The 23,381-nt window shown below is 44.6% G+C and overlaps 1 protein-coding gene across 1 annotated transcript in view; it reads right to left on the bottom strand.

The window, feature by feature from the left end:
- The window catches only part of LOC140454444 (uncharacterized), a 183,724-nt gene extending 175,016 nt beyond the window's left edge, over positions 1 to 8,708 (bottom strand). The window contains exon 1 of the mRNA XM_072549181.1: positions 8,595 to 8,708. The gene's annotated coding sequence lies outside the window, so the exon portion shown is untranslated. The remainder of the gene's footprint in view (positions 1 to 8,594) is intronic.
- Between the last annotated feature and the right edge of the window lie 14,673 nt (positions 8,709 to 23,381).

The raw sequence follows: 23,381 nt of genomic DNA, 5'->3' as shown, positions 1-23,381 counted from the left end.
ATCCCTGTCAACAAAGTGAGATACCAATTACTCTCTTCCAGCATGTCCAGGGCCAATAAAATGAACCATGCAGGACAACTGTAGACAGTCAGCACTTGATCATGTGCATGACTGGGTTTTAAAGATGACACCATCAAGAATCTTGGAATGCCCTGACCGTAGCCAGTGACGTGTGAGAGAATGTGACATGGAATGTGATACACAGTTAACGAGACGAATTTGGCATGATATCAAACAAAACTGGCAAAGGCTACTGGGAAGAAACCCTCACTAAAACTCACCAAAAATTATATTTGGTCCATTTTGTTGTAAGGCTCAGTCATTGAATCTGAAAGATACCTTTGTAGGGATTGGAACAAGAGTCTGGTGAATTTTATTGACTATGACATGCCTGATTGGAGTTGTTAACACGGGCCAGTCAGGGAGACCTGGCTGACAGATTGATACAGGAGATTCGGAGAATCTCCATATTCGAGGGACTGGCTCTGAGCTGACTGGTTAGAGCCCATGTACTGTGCACATGTAAATAAAAGGTAAGTCAATGACAGGATACCAGCCTCTGAGCAGTTTTTTCAGTGGCGAGATTGGGGTTAATGATGCAACCATGCAAAAGCACCTACTAGTTGACCCTTCAGGCACTCTGCCTGTATTCCTGATGAAGGGCTTTTGCCCGAAACATCAATTTTCCTGATCCTCAGATGCTGCCTGAACTGCTGTGCTTTTCCAGCACCACTCTAATCCAGAATCTGGTTTCCAGCATCTGCAGTCATTGTTTTTACCTATTAGTTGAAGCCCAACAGGACTTCAAACAGGCAGTGCAACTGGCGTTCTCATTAGAAAAATGTCATGAGTGGAGCATATGAATTAAAAGGCATTTCCACAGAAGTGGACACTCCCACCTGTCTGAGTTTGGGGAAGACCATTTCAGTGTAGGCAATCACAGAACCTCACACAGGGCATATCCTGAACAGAGCAACCGCAGGTCAGCCCACAGGAAAACCCCAAAACAAAGCTGAGCCTCAGCCAAATGGCTAAAATGTTCTTCAGGATTCAGGCTAGAAAGCCATTGTAGTTGCTGCCAGTAAGCAGACTTGAGACAACAAAGGAGTCTTCTGAGGCCAGACATGAGTAAAAGAACTTATAAACTGGTAACCAGGAGAGTGCACACCCTGGAATGTCCATTGCATGTGGTTGGAAATAGTTAAATTGTTTAGCAACATCCAGATCAGAACCAATCAAAATAAATGTCTGGTTAAGTGGTCTGGTTCTCTTGGAGGTCAATGCCAGCACAGTTGTATGAATAGTTGCAGAACTAGTCTTTAACAAGATTCGCTCAGGACTCTAACACTTAATTTTGTGCAAGACCTTGGCCAGACTGAGAACGTATACCAGGTTACCATTACAAATTAAGGGTACAACTTTGATTCAGGCTTCCTATGAAAAGCAGTTGGTTCAGTTACCACTAATCACAGTAAAAGGCTTGGACCCAAGCTTGATGGGGCTGAATTGAGTGAGAAAAATTCACCTTGATTGGCTCAACATTTTTTAATAGAAAATGGCTGCCTAAGTGAAGTCCTAATTCAATACCCAGAAGTTTTCCAGGAAGGTCTAGAGCTTATCAAAGAAGACAAGGCCACCTTACATATTGACCACAAAGCAATTCTGTGATGCTGAAAGGACCACCCAGTGCCATTTGCTTTATGGACAAAATTAGAAGCAAACACCTGGAGGCTGGAAAGTGAAGGAATCACCAAACTAGCGCAGTTTGTGGAATGGGCAGCACCAGTTGTACCAATTATGAATCCTGATGGCTCAGTTTGCCTTTGTGGAGGTTTTAAGCAAATAGTAAACAGCTTCTCATAGCTGGATAAATACCTAATCACTTGCATAGAGGACTTGTACACAAAACTGGCGGGGTAGAGGTGGGAGGAGTGGGCGGGGGTGGGGGAGGAGTGGGGCGCATTGCTAACCTTTACGAACATGAGCCATGCTAAATTGCCCATAGTGTTAGGTGAAGGGATAAATGTAGGGGACTGGGTCTGGGTGGGTTGCTCTTCAGAGGGTCGGTGTGGACTTGTTGGGCCGAATGGCTTGTTTCCACACTGTAAGTAATCTAGCTATCTAGCTATCTAACTAAAACAGCTGGTGGTGATGGGGGAAATAAAGGGCCAGTACAACCACAATTGAAACCTTTCTGGACCAGGTGAGACCAGATCACCGTAGAGGACGGCATATTATTATGGGGAGCAAGAGTGATTGTCCTGAGTAAAGATCACAGCAGATACAAGGCTTTGCCATCCATAGCTTCACTTGAAACTAGATGAGGTCCCAATGTATGCCACAATTAATACCCAGAAGGGTTTGTACCAATACACAAGACTGGAGAACATTTTACAAGGTCTTACTTGATGTTGCCGTTTATCTGGATGATGTGCTAATAACCAGGAAGATCAATAAAGAGCAATTGGAGAACTTGAACACCTTGTTTAAATGTTTCTCCCAGGTGGGCTATGCCTTAGAAGTGAAAAATGTGTGTTCCAGGCCCCCAAGTGACCTACTTGGGCTAGAGTTGACAAGATTAGGTTACACCTGTTGGATGATAAAGTGAGGGTGATTAAAGGTGCCCCAGCTCCTCTGCCTGTACCAGAATTTAGGTCTTTCGAAGGGTTGGTGAACTATTATGGAAAATTCATATGTAACCTGGCCTCCATCTTGATGCCCTTACACCTACTACTGAAAAGGGTCAGCCATGAAAATGGTTATGTAGCCAAGAAGTAGCCTTCAGGAAGTGAAAAAGCAGCTATCATCATTTCAGTAATGGCTCACTACGATCCCAAGCAAGAAGTGGTGTTGACATGTTAGGTGAATTGGCCATGCTAAATTGCCCATAGTTTTCAGAGATGTTTAGTTTAGGTGCATTAGTCAGGGGTAAATATAGGATAATAGGGTAGGGGAATGGGTCTGGGTGGGTTACTCTTTGGAGGGTTGGTGTGGACTTGCTGGGCTGAAGGGCCGGTTCCCACACTGTAGGGATTCTATGCAATGCCTCCCATACGGTACCAGGGTAGTGTTGGCTGACCAGTGGCCCATCGGAGAGGAATGCCCATACGCAAATACACCCAAATAGAGAAGGAAGATTTGGCATTCATCTTTAGTGTGAGAAAATTCAACCAATATTTTATGGATGTAACTTTGTAAAAGTAATGGATCACAAACCCCTGCAAGGGCTACTTAAAGAATACAAGGCTTTGCCATCCATAGCTTCAGTTGAATTCAGCAGTGGGCCCTTACTCTCAATGTGTACAAATTGGAACACCGTCCAGGAGGCCAAGTGACAAACGCAGATGCCTCGAGCCATCTCCCATTGGCAGATACACCATCAGTGGTGCCTCCCTGGAAGAGTTCATTCTGGTTTTAAAATTTCTCGACACCCTTCCGGTCCCCGCTGAAAATATCCAACTGTGGATTCAAAAAGATCACGTCCTGGCAAAACTACCACAGCCCAAAAATGTGCAGGTTAGGTGAATTGGCTATGCTAAATTGCCCATAGTGTTAGGTGAAGGGATAAATGTAGGGGAATGGGTCTGGGTGGGTTGCTCTTCAGAGGGTCAGTGTGGACTTGTTGGGCCGAAGGGCCTGTTTCCACACTGTAAGTAATCTAGCTATCTATCTAACTAAAACAGCTGGTGGTGCTGGGGGAAATAAAAGGGCCAGTACAACCACAATTGAAACCTTTCTGGACCAGGTGAGACCAGATCACCTGGTCCAGAAAGAGGACGGCATATTATTATGGGGAGCAAGAATGATTGTCCTGAGTAAAGATCGCAGCAGATAATGGCTGAACTCCACCAAGATTATCCAGGTATTTCCAAAACCAAAATGTTCGGAAGAAGTGTGTCTGGTGGCGAGGATTGGGTGCATTGGTGGAGCAGTGCTCCCACATTTGTGAGAATGGCTGGGTAAACCCCTGGAACTGGTTACACATTGACTATGCTGGTCCTTCTATAGACTCGTGATCATTCCTGATCATTGTGGATGCCCATTCAAAATGGTTGGATGTGTATATTTGTGATGCACGGACTTCCAGATGTATTGGTCACAGACAGCGGGATGTGATTTACCAGCAGGGTTTTGAATATTTTCAGTGAAACAGCAGCAGGAACACAAATGGCAGCTACATGCCTCTTCTAAGCAAGGGAGACAGTTTTCTTCAGGGGCCAAAGTTTGTTGTCAAAACCATGGAAATGTCTCTTCATGGGTGGGAGGCAAGGTCAGGTCCTGTTTGAGGGCTGAGGTTCAGGAAGTGGAGGAGATGCAATTGAGGGCATCGTTCATTTCAGGGGAGGGCAAGTTATGGTCCTGGAGTTTGTAACAATGCAAAGCTAAACAACCTAAAGAGCTGCTTATGACACGTGACATCCTAGACAGACCATGGGTAACAACTTCACTGTTGCAGGAACTGATGATCTTGTCACTGATTACTACAATTATGAGATAGACCAACTAGCATCAATAGTTATCAGATAGAGTACATATTTGCTGAAGGCACACTTTAGTCCTGATGGTATTCCAGATGTTGAGATGAGTGACGCTGCTGTCAGTTCATGACTGACGAATTCTGCCAATTCAGGATTGGGAAATTAAACACTATACATCGTCACCACGCTATCCCCAATCAAATGGAAAGACTGAGTTGGCAGTGTGAAGTGATTGAAACCAAATGGATTTCCTGGAACATTTTTGCCCTCTGACTCAGACTTGGATCTGGGGCACAAATGTCTCCGGAGATCCGCCTGGTTCTAATCACAGCACAATGGGAGTCTCCAGAGAGTTCATAGGTAAATTGAGAAATTCCAGCACAAATTTGTACAAGTAATGGAGCACAACTGCTGAACATGTAGAAAATTGATAATCTAAAGACTAATGTTACACTTCACACAAAGTACTCTATCTACAGCACAAAAACTACTGAAGTCAGAATTAGTAGCAAATGTGATTGACAAATTCAAGGTGAAATATCAGAAAGTTAAATTTTACTTTGATAAAACAGTCCAGTAATTTCCAGGGCTGAGCACTGGAGAGCCAATCAGAATGCAAATGTTCAACAGTTTGAACAAAAGCTAGTCTGTAGCAAATTAGGCCCTGTGTAAATCAGCTGTCACCTCAAACTTATGCAATGAACATGAATAGTCAGATATATTGTCAAAACCACAGACATTCTGAATATAACTAGAAGTTGTGCCTTCACTGCAGGTAATGGATCAAGAAGAAGGGATCTCACTACCTGCACAAAGTATAGAATTAGTATATGCCCGAGGCATCCATTGTTCCCCAGCACCACAAATGGATCAACAATCACAATTACCATGGCAACAACATTTGCCACAGGAACAGCATTTCTCAGCGAAGAAACATTACCATAGGAATGATCAGATATAAAAAAAAGACTGGATTAGTGGTGCTAATTCATCAGATTCCTGATGAAGGGCTTTTGCCCAAAACGTCGATTTCACTGCTCGTTGGATGCTGCCTGAACTGTTGTGCTCTTCCAGCACCACTAATCCAGTATTTGCTTTCCAGCATCTGCAAGCATTGTTTTTACCTCACTAAAAAAGACAACAGACGTGTGTGTACATACCACAGTTTAAAGACAATGTATGGAATGTACGTGCAGAAGCTGATGGAGGTGGAACTGAATAAAGTGAACGCCCTGTTTTGTTAATGAATGCTAATTTTCTTTGTGACCCTATACATTGGGTAACTTCCAATTGCAATGGTAGAGCATGCAATCTTTTTATGAAAAATAAAACTACATCCTTAGCGTACTTGCTGCCTTGTCGTAGTCAAGTGACCTCTAACTCTGATCTAGGTGCCTTTACATGCAGTCTGTGGGAGCCATTAAACACACACTGCTGGAAACAAGGTGATTGGCAATCAAAATAATGTGACATAAGGAAAACCTTTTTTTATGCAACAACTGGTTTGGATCTGGAAACTACTGCCCGAGAGTGTGACAGAGGCAGATTCCATTATGGCTACATTGTAACGTACATGCACGATGACACAGGAGTCAAGTTTAGAGTGGCACTGGAAAAGCACAGCACGTCAGGCAGCATCCAAGAAGCAGGAAAATTGGCGTTTTGGGCAAAATCCCTTCATCAGGAATGCTGCCTGACCTGCTGTGCTTTTCTAGCACCACTCTAATCTTGACTCTAATCTCCAGCATCTGTAGTACCCACCTCGCCATGAAGACGTAGGACCCTGTTCTTTGCAGACGGAAAGACACTGCATTCCGACTCAACATAAGGTGACATTTGCTGATTTATTTCTCACCATGGGTCTTTGTCAGAGGAGTCTTTGGAAGGCACAAAGGCTGGGAATTTGATTGAATGAGCAATTCAATTTTTCTAAGTTAAGTTTTAAAAGTCAGATTCAGACAGTAGACTTCTGGAAAGTTAAAGTCGCCTAATTAAAAGAGGCAATTGCAATATTGTGTCAGTCGAGATAAGAGTTGAGCGAGTAGAGCTGGAAATTTGCTTCCAAGTGGAAATTTATTGCAAGTGTGTGTTGGGGTGAGGGGTGGAGGGGAGGGTGCAGGGGTGCTTTAATTAAAGTTTACTGCAAAAAGCAAAGTTTCCAGAACAAGAGGTGAGTGGGAGAGAAAGCACAAAAAACTTTTTGAATCTAGTGAACCTTCTTCAGAACTAGACTGTAGCTAGGAAAAAATGGTTTACATGCTGAATGTTAAGCCAGGGAAACAGAAAAGCTGATAATGGGGATAATAATTAAGTGAAAATGGGTTGGCTGTGCTGAAAACATTTCATATCATGACAGGGCCAGGGGTGTATAAAGGACAGGGAAGAAAGTGATCATGCCCTAAAGTTATTGAAGTTGATATTGAGTTCTGAAGGCTAAAGGGTTCCCAAGCAGAAAATGAGGTGCCATTCTTCCAGCTTGTGCTGAGCCTGGCTGGAGAACTGCAGCAGGCCTGAGACGGAGACAGGGAACACATTGGGTGTTGAAATGGCAGGCAACTGGGAGCTCAGAGACATTTTGCAGATAGAACGTGGTGTTCCACAATGCAGTCGCCCAGTCTGCATTTTATCTCTCTAATTTAGAGGAGACCACATTGTGAGCAGCAAATAGTAGACTAGATTGAGTGAAGTGCAGGCAAATCGCTGCCTCACCTGAAATGTATGTATGGAGCTTTGGATAGTGAGGAGGGAGGAAGTAAATGGGCAGGTGTTACATGAACGCGGTAAAAACAATGACTGCAGATGCTGAAAATCGCTGCTCGTTGGATGCTGCCTGAACTGCTGTGCTCTTCCAGCACCAGGTGTTACATGAAAACTGTCTTTCTCTCCCTTTGGGCTCCATTGCCCCCTATCATTTACTCCTTTACCTCCACATCCTCTGTCTTTAATATACCACCTTTTCCTAGCTACTATCTAGTTCCGAAGAACGGTCACTGAACACAAAACGATAACCCTGTTTTCTCTCCATAAATGCTACCAAGACCTGCTGAGTTTCTCCAGCAATTTCTGTTTTTGTTTCAGATTCCAGCATTTGTAATTCTTTGTTTTATTAACTTGAATAATCTGTTGGCTGTGAAGTCCAACGTGATGTTTTGAGATGCTGCAAAGTTATATGTAATTGTAACTCCATTTCTCTTGAATGAAGCAGGATTCCAACAAGAATTAATGCTCTCAGGAGAGGAAATGAGAAAGCAGTTTGAGTTTCCACTGAAGATGTCCTGCCAGCAGAGGGCAGGCCTGTGTTGCACACAAGGCAAGTGACAAACTTAAAACTTGCTGGAGGTTAAACTCAGAGGAAAATACTTCACCGAATGATACAGGAATGGTCATGTGCTACAAGAACCAATAACTAGTGCCCAACCTTTTTTTTAAACTTATATCCAAACTTTGTTCAAGTGCTCAGTTTGCCTTGGCTTCCCGTAGATACACAACTTTGTCAATGTTGATTAAGAATGTACCAGTTTTGCAATCATAATTTGGAGATACCGGTGTCGGACTGGGGTGTACAAAGTTAAAAATCACACAACACCAGGTTATAGTCCAACAGGTTTAATTGGAAGCAATAGCTTTCGAAGCACTGCTCCCCTGATGAAGGAGCGGTGCTCCGAAAGCTAGTGCTTCCAATTAAACCTGTTGGACCATAACCTGGTGCTGTGTGATTTTTAATCCAGTTCTGCAAAGCATTCTTATCCATTAGTTAGCCAATCTGTAGTTGAAACTGCCTGTACTGACTTTGGCCCATTGTTAAATTCATCTGTATAGATCAGGATTTTGAAAATAAATTATGCACCACCAGACTTAATATTGCACCAAATAAAAAGATGATGGAACTCTGAAATATAAAAACAGAAAATGCCGGATAAACCGACCATCCTGTGGAGAGAGGAACAGATTTAACATTTCAAAACCAAAGACTTCTTCAGAACTGGATTTAAGCTCAGATTGTGTTCTTTGGAGCAGCAAAGACAGCGGTGTATAAGATTATGAGAGGCATGGACATGTGAATAGAAAGCAGTTGTTCCCCTGAGCTGAAAAGACTCAGTCCGAAAAGTTACCTACCACTTCAATAAACATCGTGTTCTCTGGCCAAAATCTCTGTGTCAGGCTTGCTGCAGTACTCCAGCGAAGAACAGCACCACATTTTCCACTTGGGAACCCTGCAGCCTTCTGGACCTAATATCGAATTCAACAGTTTTAGAGTTTCAGCACCGTTCCCCATGATTTGCCCCACCCACATACACCAGGCATGGGCTGCTACCACAGACTACACATTTTCAGTCACTAATAGTCGCCATTAGCAGCTATTCATTCTCCCAGACTGAACTTTAACCACACCTTTGTTTGTCCACTGCGTTTCTCTCTCTTTGAGTTCTAACTCCGCCTATCATTTACTCTCCCCCACCCCGCCCACCCCGCCCACCCCACCTTCTATATAAAAAAAATCTTTTTCCGAGCTACCATCAGTTCTAAAGAAGGGTCACTGGAACAGGAAGGCTACCTCAGTGCACAGAGTGTCCAATAATTCGCCCACACAATGGGGATGCAGGGACCCCTTTCCACTAGTGACAAGATTGTGGGTGAATGGATTTTTGGTAATTCTATAAACTGTTAAAATTGGGTGTTAAAATTGCCAGTATTAACGTGCATAGTGTTAAATCTACTACTCAATGTGTTTCCACATTGGCTGACCTGGCCAATGTCAAAGCAGACCTCCTGTTTCTGCAGAAGTGAGAGATAAGAGTCAAAAGTGTAGCGCTGGAAAAACACAGCAGGTCAGGCATCATCTGAGGAGCAGGAGAGTCAACATTTTGAGCATACAGTCTTCATCAGGAATGTGTTTGGGGAGGGTGGACAAAGGGGCTGCGCGATAAACGGGAGGGGGTTGGGGCTTAGGGGGGAAGATAGCTGGGAATGCCACAGGTAGCTGGAGGTAGGGGCGATGGTGATAGGTCAGAGTGGAGGGATAGTTCAAGAGGGCGGTGCCAAGTTGGAGGGTTGGATCTGGGATAAGGTGGGGTGAGGGGAAATGGAGAAACTGGTGAAATCAACATTGATCCTGTATGATTGGACAGTCCCAAGGTGGAAGATGAGGTGTTTTTCATCCAGGCAATGGGTGGCTAGAATTTGGCAGTGGAGGATACCCAGGACTTGGCATGTCCTTGGCAGAGTGGGAGGGGGAGTTGATGTGCTTGGCCACAGGGCAGTGGGGTTGATTGGTGCATGTGTCCCAGAGATGTCCTTTGAAAATTTCTGTAAGTTGGCGACCTGTCTCCCCAGTGTAGAGGAGACCACATCGAGAGCAATGCACATAGTAGGTGTTTAAATGTGCAGGAAAATCTCTGCCGGAGATGGAAGAGTCCTTTGGGGCCTAGGATGGAGGTGAGGGCGGAGTTGTGGGCATAGGTTTTACATCTCTTCCGGTGGCAGGGAATGTGCCAGGAGTGGAGGATTGGGGCTGTGGACCTAATGAGGGAATCACGGAGGGAATGGTCTCTGTAGTATGCAGATAGGGGTGGGTAGGAATATATATCTCTGATGGTGAGGTCTGATTGTGGGTTGTGGAAATGGTGGAGAATGATGCATTGTATCTGGACATTGGTGGAGTGGAAGGTGAGGACCTGGGGTGGGGGGGCAGTGTTCTGTCCTTGTTGCAGTTGGACGGGTGGGGTCCAAGGGCAGAGGTGTGGGAAGTGTAGGAGCTGTGCTGGAGGGCATTGATGACACCATGGGAGGGGAAATTGTGGTCCTTGAATGGGGAGGCCATCTGGAATGTCCTGGAGTGGAATTGGTCTTCCTGGGAGCAGATACTTATCACATTCCCAGCTACCTTTCCCCATCCCCAGTCTCCTCCGAATTATCTCTCAGCCCCATTGACCCCTCCCCTCCCATTCCTGATGAAGAGCTTATGCTCGAACCATTGACTTTCTTGCTCCTCAGATGCTGCCTGACCGGCTGTGCTTTTCCAGCACCACACTTTTTGATTCTGGTCTCCAGCATCTGCAGTCCTCACTTTCTCCTAGGCTGGTGAGGTACCGCACCTCAGCAGCTACAGGAAATGGACCTGTGGACCTTCAATCCGGTCGGGGGGAAATAATAGCCATTCCTCCGGTCTGGGTATTCTGCTGCAAGGAGGCAACTTTACCATCTCCGAGGTTAAAGAGGTGGTTGCTGGGCACCTCCTTGTAGCAGGTAAAAACAATGACTGCAGATGCTGGAAACCAGATTCTGGATTAGTGGTGCTGGAAGAGCACAGCAGTTCAGGCAGCATCCAAGTAGCTTCGAAATTGACGTTTCGGGCAAAAGCCCTTCATCAGGAATAAAGGCAGTGAGCCTGAAGCATGGAGAGATAAGCTAGAGAAGGGTGGGGGTGGGGAGAAAGTAGCATAGAGTACAATGGGTGAGTGGGGGAGGGGATGAAGGTGATATGTCAAGGAGGAGAGGGTGGAGTGGATAGGTGGAAAAGAAGATAGGCAGGTAGGACAAGTCCGGACAAGTTACTGTCCCCATAACTTGTCCGGACTTGTCCTACCTGCCTATCTTCTTTTAAAACCTATCCACTCCACCCTCTCCTCCTTGACCTATCACCTTCGTCCCCTCCCCCATTCACCCATTGTACTCTATGCTACTTTCTCCCCACCCCCACCCTCCACTAGCTTATCTCTCCACGCTTCAGGCTCACTGCCTTTATTCCTGATGAAGGGCTTTTCAAAGCTACTTGGATGCTGCCTGAATTGCTGTGCTCTTCCAGCACCACTAATCCAGAACCTCCTTGTAGCAGACATTACTTATTGAAACACTCCATTGAGATTAATTGACGTGTAGCCCTAGTGGTAAAGGGTGAGTGGTTGGCTGTCTTGCAGCAGCTCCCACTGTTGCTGGCAACTTCCAGGTCAATCATTCTGGCCGGAGACTTCAACTGCATCATTGATCCAGATGGATTACCCGGAGGGGCTGACAGCAAACTGCACTCCATATCCGGATTCCTGAAGGGAAATGGTTAAAGTCACCAAGCTGCACGACAATTTCAGCTGCCCTGCAGCCTAGATACGCCCAGACGGGTCTATCTGCTCAAGGATAGATATCCTGTTCATGTCCCACATGGTCAGATCCACCAACATCAAGCTGGTGTTCTTCTCTAACCACTGCCTCCTGCTGGCCAACTGTAACCTACAGGATGACCAGCAGGCTGGCAAGGGAATGTGCAAGTTGAATATAAAATTGTTGACCCCAGAAAAGGTATTACACAGGTTGGAGAACAGTGAAGCCCCTCTTTGAGTCTCCATTTGACTGGTGGGGAACAGTCAAGGTGAACATCAAGAGGTTCTTCTTTCTCAAAGGTGTTCAGAAGGCTAGAGACAGGCGGGGAAACTGTCCAAACTCCAGAAAACCATGCAGAGCCTACTCCTGCTGCAGGCGATGGGGGTCAATGTCATGGAGGATCTCCAGGAGGTGAAGAGCCAGCAAACCTTGCTCTTTGTCTCGGAGATTTTCAAGATAATCTTCCGGTCCAAGGTCTGGTCCGTGGGGCAGAATGAGACGTGCTCATGTTTCTTTTTCCAGAAGGTGCACAGGGAGAGCTCTGTGCTCAGCAACCTGAAGGAAGGTGACAGCTCGGTAATGTCACCTCAGGCTGACATCATGAGGATCAGCAAATCCTTTTATGTCAAACTGTCTGACACAAAGCCCACAGATAGAGCGGCCTCCCAATCATTTTTGTCCTCTATCATGGAGCCCTTCGTCAACATTATGCAGGAGAGGCTGGACCAGCCGTTATCTCTGGATGAGCTGACCAAGGCCCTCGAGCCCTTAGAAAAGAATAAACCTCCCAGAAGCGATGGCTAACTGGCTGAGTTGTATTCCAGTCTGAGGGACTTGTTTGGCCAGGACCTGTTGGAGCTGAATGATAGTCTGCTTCTTGCAGGTATCATGTGTGAATCCATGAGGAAATGTATCGTCACTCTCATCTACACGCAGAAGGGGGAGAGGGATCAAATTTGAAGTTGGCAGCCAATATTATTGCTGAATGCAGATTACAAAATCCTGTCTGAGGTCACCGCCAACCGGGTCAGGTCTGCTCTGGGATTGGTGATCCACCCCGACCAAACCAGAAAGGATGATCTCTGAAAGCCTCACTCTCCTCAGAGATACAATCACCAAGTACACGACAGGGGGGTCGATGCTTGCCTCATCAGTCTGGACCAGGAGAAGGTCTTTGACAGGATATCACACAAAAACACATGGGACGTACTCTTCAAAATGGGCTTTGGGGAGGGAATCTGCAATTGGATCTGACTGCTCCACACCAACATCGTTAGCACAGTCTCAATCAATGGATTGAAATCAGAAAGCTTCCCAATCAGATCAGGAGTCAGGCAGGGCTGCCCACTCTCCCTTGCCTTGTGTGTATGCTGCTCAGCACTTTGCTGAGTCCATCAAGAAGGATGTGAGCCTGGGAGCGGTGACTATTCCAGGCAGCGGGGGCCTGCAGGTCAAAACCTCCCTGTACATGGAAGATGTCATCGTTTTGTGCTCAGATCTGCTGTCAGTGTGCAGACTCATGAGCATCTGTGACCAGCTCAAACTGGCCTCGGGAGCCCAGGTAAATTGAGGCAAGAACGAGGCCATGTTATTTTGGAACTGGGCAGACCAATCTTTCATTCACTTCACCTTGAGGATAGATTACCGGAAAGTGCTGGGAATATGGTTCAAAGGGGCCGGGGAGTACTCAAAAATTGGCAGGAGTGCATTGCCGAAGTGAAGTAGAAACAGGTCTTTTGGGAGCACTGCTCCCTCTCCTTTGTGCATATAAAAAAACTGGTCCTGTTGTGGAAGAATCACTCCATGTTCTATATAAAAAAGTTACCAGGAGAGGCAGAAAATCCTTCACAAAATTAAACCTTAATCTTGCAAAGTCAAAACTGTGAGAACCAGCAAAATGACTTCCCTGGCTTCTCTCCCCCCTTGCTCTGTTCTCCTTCAGTTTATACAATTCGTTGGTCCCATGCTTATTGGATACATTAGCATAGCTAATCACGCTGGCTTGCTTTATCTTTCTAATCTAATCATCGTCTGCCACACTGGTTCCTTCCGTCACACTTAACCTATCACATTACAACACCATCATCTGCAGCATTAGCTCATCTCCCAGTGATTTAACTAACCTATCACAACGCAGTACCATTATCTGTTACTGGAGCCTTGTAACATGATCTCAGGCATACATTGCAACACTAAGTTAACTACATTATTGCTATAATAACTTCCATTGTCATTAGGTGTGAAGCTCTCTCTCTGATGTTGTACGTAGCACAGATCTGGCCCATTTGCCGAAACTGCGCAGCTTCTGTCACCCGATCCACCTTCTATTTTGTCTGGAAGCCTAAAAGAGACCGGGTCTTCAGGGAGTCCACGTACAAAACTCTGGAAAATGGAAGGAAAAACACACCCAACATTGCTCTTATTCTGATGGCCACCTTTGTGTGAGGCTGCATCAAGCTGTGTGTAGATTCTCGGTATGCATACACCAAGTGTCACTGTGTAGTGAGGTTCTACCTGTCCCTGGTGCTGTGAAGGATGAGACTGGCCTCGATGCTGCAAAATGCTCCAAATTGTTGCACCATATCACCTGTTCTTCAAAGAGAAATTTGCAAAGAAAAGCACTTTTAACCACATCAGGAAGTGGTCAGCACATAGCATCCGAGACTCTACGGGAAAAGCAGAGGGTGTATCTCCTTCTGGAATGTCCTTCTGCAAAGGAAGTCTGGAGGAAGATGCAGCGTTTGTGTTGAGGGTTGTTTCGAGCAGCTCCATGATGCAGGACTCTGTCCTCTACTGTCTGTTCCCTGGGACACACCACTGAGATAAACATCAACTATGCCTGGACGACCATCAATTCAATGAAAGACACTCTTTGTTCTGCCCGAAACTTGTTGGTCTTCCAGAACAAGAACTTGACTCTGCCTGAGTGTTGCAGACTGCCACATTCCAAGGTCCAGGGCTATGTGCTAAGGGACACACTAAAGCCCGGGGCAGCTGCCGCTAAGGCGCAGTGGCATAAGACCACTGTCTGAGATCTTCCTGCAGGAGATAAATGGGTCTATTCAGTTATCGGACCTTCCTTGTGCCTCAAATATGTGTAAATATTAGTATTGTATTTGTAAGAGAGGTCTTTGGCTTTTTTGGATCAAGTCAAAGTCTAACATTTTGTTTATTTACTTGATGTGCAACTGTATAGAACCGAATTGCTTTTGTGACAATGTGCATTTTCAAAGCTTTTCTAGGAATAAAGCATACTTTTGAAATAAAAACAAGTTAACACTGATTTCTCTCCACAGATGCTGCCAGACTTTCTGAAATTTTCCAGCAATATCTGGTTTTTATCCCTTAGTTGAAAGTTCAATGATTGGGGGCATAATTTTAAAGTGAAAGCCAGGAGATTTAGAAGGAACTTAAGGATTTCATCCAGCGGGTGGAGACGTTCTGGAATACATGGCCTGAGAGGGTAGTCGAGGCAAGTAACATCGCAAACTTAAAAAGTACTTTGATAAAATTGAAATATCAAAACATTCAAGGCTATGGGTCTAATGTTGGAAGGTGGGACTAGTGTCAATTTAGTGCAGCTTTAGCAGCACAGATTGAATGGGCCAAAGGGCTATATTGTATGATTCTGTTATTTTATGATTCACTTTCAGTTTTTATATCACAGTGCTTCACAAGGTACTTTTGAATTGCATCTGCTGTTAGAAAGTAGGAAATCTGGCAACCAACACACACATATCAGGCTCCCACAAATAGCAATGTGATAAAGGTCAGATAATTGTGGCGAATGATGTTGGGGAATGAACAAATATTGGACACCAGGTAACTCCCGAGCTCCTCTTCTAAACAGTGCCATTTACCTGAGATGACAATTGGGACCTTAGTTGAGTATCTCAATCTCAAGACATTATTTCCAACAAGTGCCAAACAAGTTGATGGTCCTGCAGAGTCAGGGCGACCCAAGAAGTAAGGAAGTTAATGTTAACTCCACTTTTCGTTCTTACTCCAGATGTAGTTTCAGAACTCAGATCCTCCCTTTTTTCCTTCTCCAATCCCATTTCCAAAAGGCCGTACAGCCCTGGACACTGGACCTGGAGCCTGGGTTTGAAGGATGGTTGGGCAAAGGAGGAAGCAGAATATACCTGAGCTCAAACCCAGTCAACTAAATGCACAACCACCAATGGTGGAGTAATTTAAATTAGGGAATACTCAAGCTGGGGAATTGGTTTAGCTCAGTTGGCTGGATAGTTGGTTTACAGAGCAGAGTAATGCTAACAGTGTGGGTTCGATTCCCATTACTGGTTTGAGGTTACCAAGAAGGACTCCTTCTCAACCTCTTCCCTTGCCTGAGATCTGGCGGCCCTCAAGTTAAATCACCACCAGTCACTTCTCTCTCTAATGAGAGAGCAGCCCCTATGGTCTGGTAAGGCTATGGCGACACAACAACTCAAGATGGCCAGAATGCAGATATCACAGAATCCCTACTGTATGGAAAGAAACCTTTCAGCCCATTGATTCTGAACTGGCCCTCTGAACAGCAACCCACCCTATCCCTATATTTCACCAAGGCTAATCCACCTAACCTGCACATTCCTGGACACTATGGGCAAATTTAGCATTGCCAATCCACCTAACCTGCATGTCCTCAGACTGTGGGAGGAAATGAGAGCACCCGACGGAAACACACATATACATAGAGAGAACATGCAAACTCCACAAAGACAGTCACTCAATGCTGGAATTGAACACACATCAGTGCCTCCCATCAGAATGGTAGGGATTGAGGAGTTTATAGAGGTGGACAGGAGTGAGGCTATAGACAGATTACATAACAAGGATAAGAATTTTAAAATCATGATCTTGTTTGACGGGGGAGTCTGTGTACATCAGCGAGGTGAGGAATGATATGATAATGGGACTTCCTGTGAGTTTTAGCTTGAGGCTGGCAGAGTTTTGAACAACATCAAACTTACAGAAGGTAGAATATGGGAGGATCAGCTAGATTGCACTGGAATAGTAAAATCTTGAATTTGCAAAGAGAAGGATGTTGCAGAGGTAGACGTAGGCAGTCTTCATTATTGCGGTGATGTGAAGGGAACAAATGTTATGTTGAACCGGGAAAGATTGAAGTTAGCTGCACCACAGAGGGAATTGGATCTCCTTGTACATGGCTCACAAACTATTCATATCCAAATTCAGCGGGGAATAGGGAAGTCAAATGGCATGTTAGACTCTATTTACAAGGACTGGAGTATAAAAGTAGAAAGATCTTGCTTAAAATCTACAAGGCACTAATAGAATAGATGAAATACTGTGAACAATTTTGGTCCCATTATCTAAGGAAACATATGCTTTGGAGAAAGTTTAGAAAAAATGCATTGGTTTGATTCTTAAGTATGGAGGGGAGAGGTTGAGCATCTATTTTACTTATTGGAGTTTAGAAGAATAAGAGGAGATCCTATTGAAACATACAAGACTTCAGGGGGTGCATGACAGGGTAGATGTGGAAAGGTTGTTTTCCCTTTTAGGAGAGTCTAGGACCAGAGAACATAATCACAGAGTAAGGGGTTACCAAGTTAGGACAAGAATGAGGAGTAATATTTTTTCTCATAGAGGGTAATGAATCTGTTGAATTCTCAACTGCAGAGGCTGTAGAGGATGGGTCATTAAGAATATTCAAGGCTGAAATAAACAGGTTTTTAATCTGTTTATCCAGGGGATAAGGCAGGAAAGTAAATTTGAGGATGATCAGATCAGCAAAGATCTCATTGAATTGCAGAGCAGACTTGGCGGGCTGAGTGACCTACTTCTCCTGCTACATCTTATGGTCCTGTAGAAACTCATCTTGTGAGTGAAGTGGCTTAGTTTCAGACAGTTGCCAGGAGAGGTCATTTCATTCAATTTTCCAAGAGTGGAGTTTTGGTAAAAGTATTGAATATGCAGTTGAAAAAAAGTCAGATCTTTCTGGCCTTTCTCTCACAAATAGGATTGGCCATACGTCACATGGTCGTAGAGGTCTACAGCACTGAAAAGGCCCGTCAGCCCATTTAGCCCATGCCAGTCTAAAACAACCACCTAACTGTTCTAATCCGATTTCTAGCACTAAAGTCTTCAATGCCTTGGCATAAATGCGGGCTTTGCAAATTTGCTTCACAAATGAGTAAAAAAAATTTTAACTTCAATGGGAAAATGTCAAATGTGCCGTGATTTTCCCTTTACCAAACTAAGGTTAAAGGCAGGTTTGTTTTGTGTTGATTGCTAAGGAAACTGGCCAGATCATACACCAAACAGAGTTGCCTGGTGAGCTTTGACAAATTGTTTGGTGAATCACAAGCCTGGACAGACAACACTAGCTCATCGAAAACAGCCAGCAAATCAGAGATTACCAACTTCTAGGTCCTTATGACTGTTGGTCACTACTTCTCAAGGCATCCAATGATTATTTGATTAGATTACTTTACAGTGTGGAAACAGGCCCTTCGGCCCAACAAGTCCACACCGACCCGCCGAAGCGCAACGCACCCATAACCCTACATTTACCCCTTACCTAACACTGTGGACAATTTAGCATGGCCAATTCACCTGACCTGCACATCTTTGGACTTTGGGAGGAAACCGGAGCACCCGGAGGAAACTCACGCAGACACAGGGAGAATATGCAAACTCCATACAGTCAGTCGCCTGAGGCGGGAATTGAACCTGGGTCTCTGGCGCTGTGAGGCAGCAGTGCTAACCACTGTGCCACCGTGCCGCCCACAGATGAGAAGATAGGTCTTTATCTCTTGCTTATGATTATTGTAATAACCAATCTGGTTCACTAATGCCTCGTCAGGAAAGGAAACTTGCTGTCCTTACCTAGTCTGGCCTACAAGTGACTCCAGAGCCACAGCATTGTAACTGATTCTTAACTGCCCTCTGAATTTGCCTAACAAGCCGCTCAGCTCAGGGCAAATGTCCCATAAAATATTAAAGAAAAAGAATATACTTTTGCATAATAAGGTATTACCCGCCATTAGTTACAATGACAATGCTGCTCCTGCAATCAGTCCACCACTATTCACTGAATACTCCTTTCCTCCTACCACTACTGCAAACTTCCTTTATCCACAATTAACATCCCACACACATACACCATGAAAGACACTTCTCCAAACACCTCCCAAGACTCTCACAAACACACTTCATTCTTTCTCACAGAAGATTGCATACAACAGTGGCTATGAGTAAGAGGAAAAATGTGGCTGCATACCCTTTCCCCTCCAGCCCTGAAGATAAAAGGAAGGGGCAGAGCAGAGACCATACCCCAGCTGATGTTGGAAAAGATGTGACATAGGGTTCCTCCTGATCATCATTATCCCTTATAACTTCCCCTTGAGCCCAGTCAGTATTTTAAGTCACAGATTTTTTAAAATCCCTCTTACTCTCTCATAACCAAAGACCCATTCTTTCAATTCAGCTGGTAGGATTATCAATGCCATTCTTTCAGTGGGGGAATAGGAATCCTAAAGATGCACAATGATTTGTCTGACTCTCGCAATCACCAACTCAGATACACAATTCATGGACTTTAGAGACTCTAAAAGAGGAGGTGACTGACTGGATACAAGTGTAGAGGCTCCAGAGAAAGGAGATAGGATGCTACAGGTGCAAGAACTGGAGGCCAGGTTGCATGCTGGCTAGACTTCAGTTGACTCAGATGCAAAATGCAAGGTGGAGACAGAAGAGGAGTATAATGGCAAATTACATGGAAATACCTGCCATACAGTTAGTGCACACTATCATGGAGCATGGAGGTGTACACACACCTTGACCATAGCTCTAATATGCCAGCTGAAAGAGACATTGTACTTGTATTGGGAACAGTTTGGAGTAGATTGTTTCAGCTGATCCCTGAAATGAAAGGGTATCCTTCTGAGAAAAGGTTGAGCAGGTTAGACCTGTACTCATTGAGGTTCAACAAAAGGAGAGGTGATCTTATTGAAACGTAAGATTCTTACATAGTTTGGCAGAGTAGATGCTCAAAGGATGTTCCCCTCATGGGGGAATTGAAAATGTTGGGGCCCTGTGTAAACATTGAGGGCCTCCCATTTAAATGGTGCTAATCTTTACTTCATCCTGCATTTATTTAAAGAGTGAAACATTGCAAGTACATATGCTCTAACTCAACCAGCACACAAGCACATGCACTTTATTTATATTATACATATATATGTATATATGCGCATGTGTGCGTGAACACACACACACACCCCTCTCTCTCTCTCTCTCTCAATGGAACTCCAATTTCAGTGAGCGTCTTTTTAAAAATACTCAGGTGAAATCCCAATTAATGCGCTCCACATAAAACATAAGTAATATACATTTTTGGATTATTGGGATCACATTTTTGGATCATTGGAATCTCTTTTGGGGTAGAAGAGACCTGTATAAGAAGAACGGATTGCAGCTAAATTGGAAGGTGACTAATATACTGGCAGGAAAATTTGGTAGAACTGCTTGGGAGGATTTAAACTTGCAAGGTGGGGGGTGGGGGGGGGGGGGGGGGGGTGGGGGGAAGGGGGGGGGCTGCCGTGGGACCCAGCGAGATAGTGAGGAGAGAGATCGATCTGAGACGTGTACAGCTGAGAACAGAAGTGAGTCAAACAGGCAGGGACAAGGTAGGACTAATAAATTAAACTCCATTTATTTCAATGTAAGGGGCCTAACAGGGAAGGCAGAAGAACTCAGGGCATGGTTAGGAACATGGGACTGAGATATCATAGCATTACGGAAACATGGCTCAGGGATGGGCAGGACTGGCAACTTAATGTTCCAGGATAAAAGTGCTACAGGAAGGATAGAAAGGGAGGCAAGAGAGGAGGGGGAGTGGCATTTTTGATAAGGGATAGTATTAAAGCTGTACTGAGGGAGGATATTCCCAGAAATACATCCAGGGAAGTTATTTGGGTGGAACTGAGAAATAAGAAAGGGATGATCACCTTATTGGGATTGTATTATAGGCCCCCTAATAGTCAGAGGGAAATTGAGAAACAAACTTGTAAGGAGATCTCAGCTATCTGTAAGAATAATATGGTAGTTATGGTAGGGGATTTTAACTTTCCAAACATCGACTGGGACTGCCATAGTATTAAGGGTTTAGATGGAGAGGAATTTGTTAAGTGTGTATAAGACAATTTTCTGATTCAGTATGTGAATGTACCTACTAGAGAAGGTGCAAAACCTGACCTACTCTTGGGAAATAAGGCAGGGCCAGTGACCATAATTCTATTTGTTTTAAAATAGTGATGTAAAAGGATAGACCAGATCTAAAAGTTGAAGTTCTAAATTGGAGTAAGGCCAATTTTGACGGTATTCGGCAAGAACTGTCGAAAGCTAATTGGAGGCAGATGTTCGCAGGCAAAGGGACGGCTGGAAAATGGGAAGCCTTCAGAAATGAGATAACAAGAATCCAGAGAAAGTATATTCCTGTCAGGATGAAAGGGAAGGCTGGTAGGTATAGGGAATGCTGGATGACGAAAGAAATTGAGGGTTTGAATAGGAAAAAGAAGGAAGCATATGTCAGGTATAGACAGGATAGATCGAGTGAATCCTTAGAAGAGTATAAAGAAAGTAGGAGTATATTTAAGAGGGAAATCAGGAGGGCAAAACGGGGACATGAGATAGCTTTGGCAAATAGAATTAAGGAGAATCCAAAGAGTTTTTACAAATATATTAAGGACAAAAAGGTAACTAGGGAGAGAATAGGGCCCCTCAAAGATCAGCAAAGCAGCCTTTGTATGGAGCCACAGAAAATGGGGCAGATACTAAATGAATATTTTGCATCAGTATTTACTGTGGGAAAGGATATGGAAGATATAGACAGTAGGGAAATAGATGGTGACATCTTGCAAAATGTGCAGATTACAGAGGAGGAAGTGCTGGATGTCTTGAAACGGTTAAAGGTGGATAAATCCCCAGGACCTGATCAGGTGTACCCAAGAACTCTGTGGGAAGCTAGAGAAGTGATTGCTGGGCCTCTTGCTGAGATATTTGTAGCATCAATAATCACAGGTGAGGTGCCGGAAGACTGGAGGTTGGCAAATGTGGTGCCACTGTTTAAGAAGGGCGGTAAAGACAAGCCAGGGAACTATAGACTGGCGAGCCTGACCTCGGTGATGGGCAAGTTGTTGGAGGGAATCCTGAGGGACAGGACATACATGTATTTGGAAAGGCAAGGACTGATTCGGGACAGTCAACATGGCTTAGTGAGTGGGAAATCATGTCTCACAATCTTGATTGAGGTTTTTGAGGAAGTAACAAAAAGGATTGATGAGGGCAGAGTGGTAGATATGATCTATATGGACTTCAGTAAGGCGTTCGACAAGGTTCCCCATGGGAGACTGATTAGCAAAATTAGATCTCATGGAATACAGGGAGAACTAGCCATTTTGATACAGAACTGGCTCATAGGTAGAAGACGGAGGGTGGTGGTGGAGAGTTGTTTTTCAGACTGGAGGCCTATGACCAGTGGAGTGCCACAAGGATTAGTGCTGGGCCCTCTACTTTTTGTCATTTACATAAGTGATTTGGATGTGAGCATAAGAGGTACAGTTAGTAAGTTTGCAGATGACACCAAAATTGGACGTGTGATGGAGAGCAAGGAAGGTTACCTCAGATTACAACAGGATCTTGACCAGATGGGCTAATGCGCTGTGAAGTGGCAGATGGAGTTTAATTCAGATAAATGCGAGGTGCTGCATTTTGGAAAAGCAAATCTTAGCAGGACTTATACACTTAATGGTAAGGTCCTAGGGAGTGTTGCTGAACAAAGAGACCTTGGAGTGCGGGTTCATAGCTCCTTGAAAGTGGAGTCACAGGTAGATAGGATAGTGAAGAAGGCGTTTGGTATGCTTTCCTTTATTGGTCAGAGTATTGAGTACAGGAGTTGCGGCTGTACAGGACATTGGTTAGGCCACTGTTGGAATATTGCGTGCAATTCTGGTCTCCTTCCTATCGGAAAGATGCTGTGAAACTTGAAAGGGTTCAGAAAAGATTTACAAGGATGTTGCCAGGGTTGGAGGATTTGAGCTACAGGTAGAGGCTGAACTGGCTGGGGCTGTTTTCCCTGGAACGTCGGAGGCTGAGGGGTGACCTTATCGAGGTTTACAAAATTATGAGGGGCATGGATAGGATAAATAGACAAAGTCTTTTCCCTGGGGTCAGGGAGTCCAGAGCTAGAGGGCATAGGTTTAGAGTGAGAGGGGAAAGATATAAAAGAGACCAAAGGGGCAACTTTTTCACGCAGAGGGTGGTACATGTATGGAATGAGCTGCCAGAGGATGTGGTGAAGGCTGGTACAATTGCAACATTTAAGAGGCATTTGGATGGGTATATGAATAGGAAGGGTTTGGAGGGATATGGGCCAGGTGCTGGCAGGTGGTAGTAGATTGGGTTGGGATATCTGGTTGGACTGAAGGGTCTGTTTCCATGCTGTATATCTCTATGACTCTAATTAACAGTGAGTGAAGCAATGAGGGCGCTGTCTCAGCAGTCTTGGAAGAAACATTAGAATTGTATAAAATTCTGGTTAGTTGTCGTTTGGAGCACTGCGATATCATCTGGCACATCAGGAAGAGATACTTTGGCTTGGGAGAGATGTGAACACAGATTTACCAGAGTGATTCAGAGCATAAAACACAAAATTTTGATGGAGGTCTAAACATGACTTGTTTTCCCTGGAGTATAAACATAATCTAACTGAAGTGTTTCAGGAATTATCCCGCATTAGCTCATTGCAAGTTGTTCTGGCTTTGAGCACACATTTATTTG

The sequence above is a fragment of the Chiloscyllium punctatum genome, chromosome 29, assembly GCF_047496795.1.
Source record: "Chiloscyllium punctatum isolate Juve2018m chromosome 29, sChiPun1.3, whole genome shotgun sequence".
Classification (NCBI taxonomy): Eukaryota; Metazoa; Chordata; class Chondrichthyes; order Orectolobiformes; family Hemiscylliidae; genus Chiloscyllium; species Chiloscyllium punctatum.
Note: the sequence above shows the minus strand (reverse complement) of the source record. Positions and strands in the feature narration are given on the sequence as shown.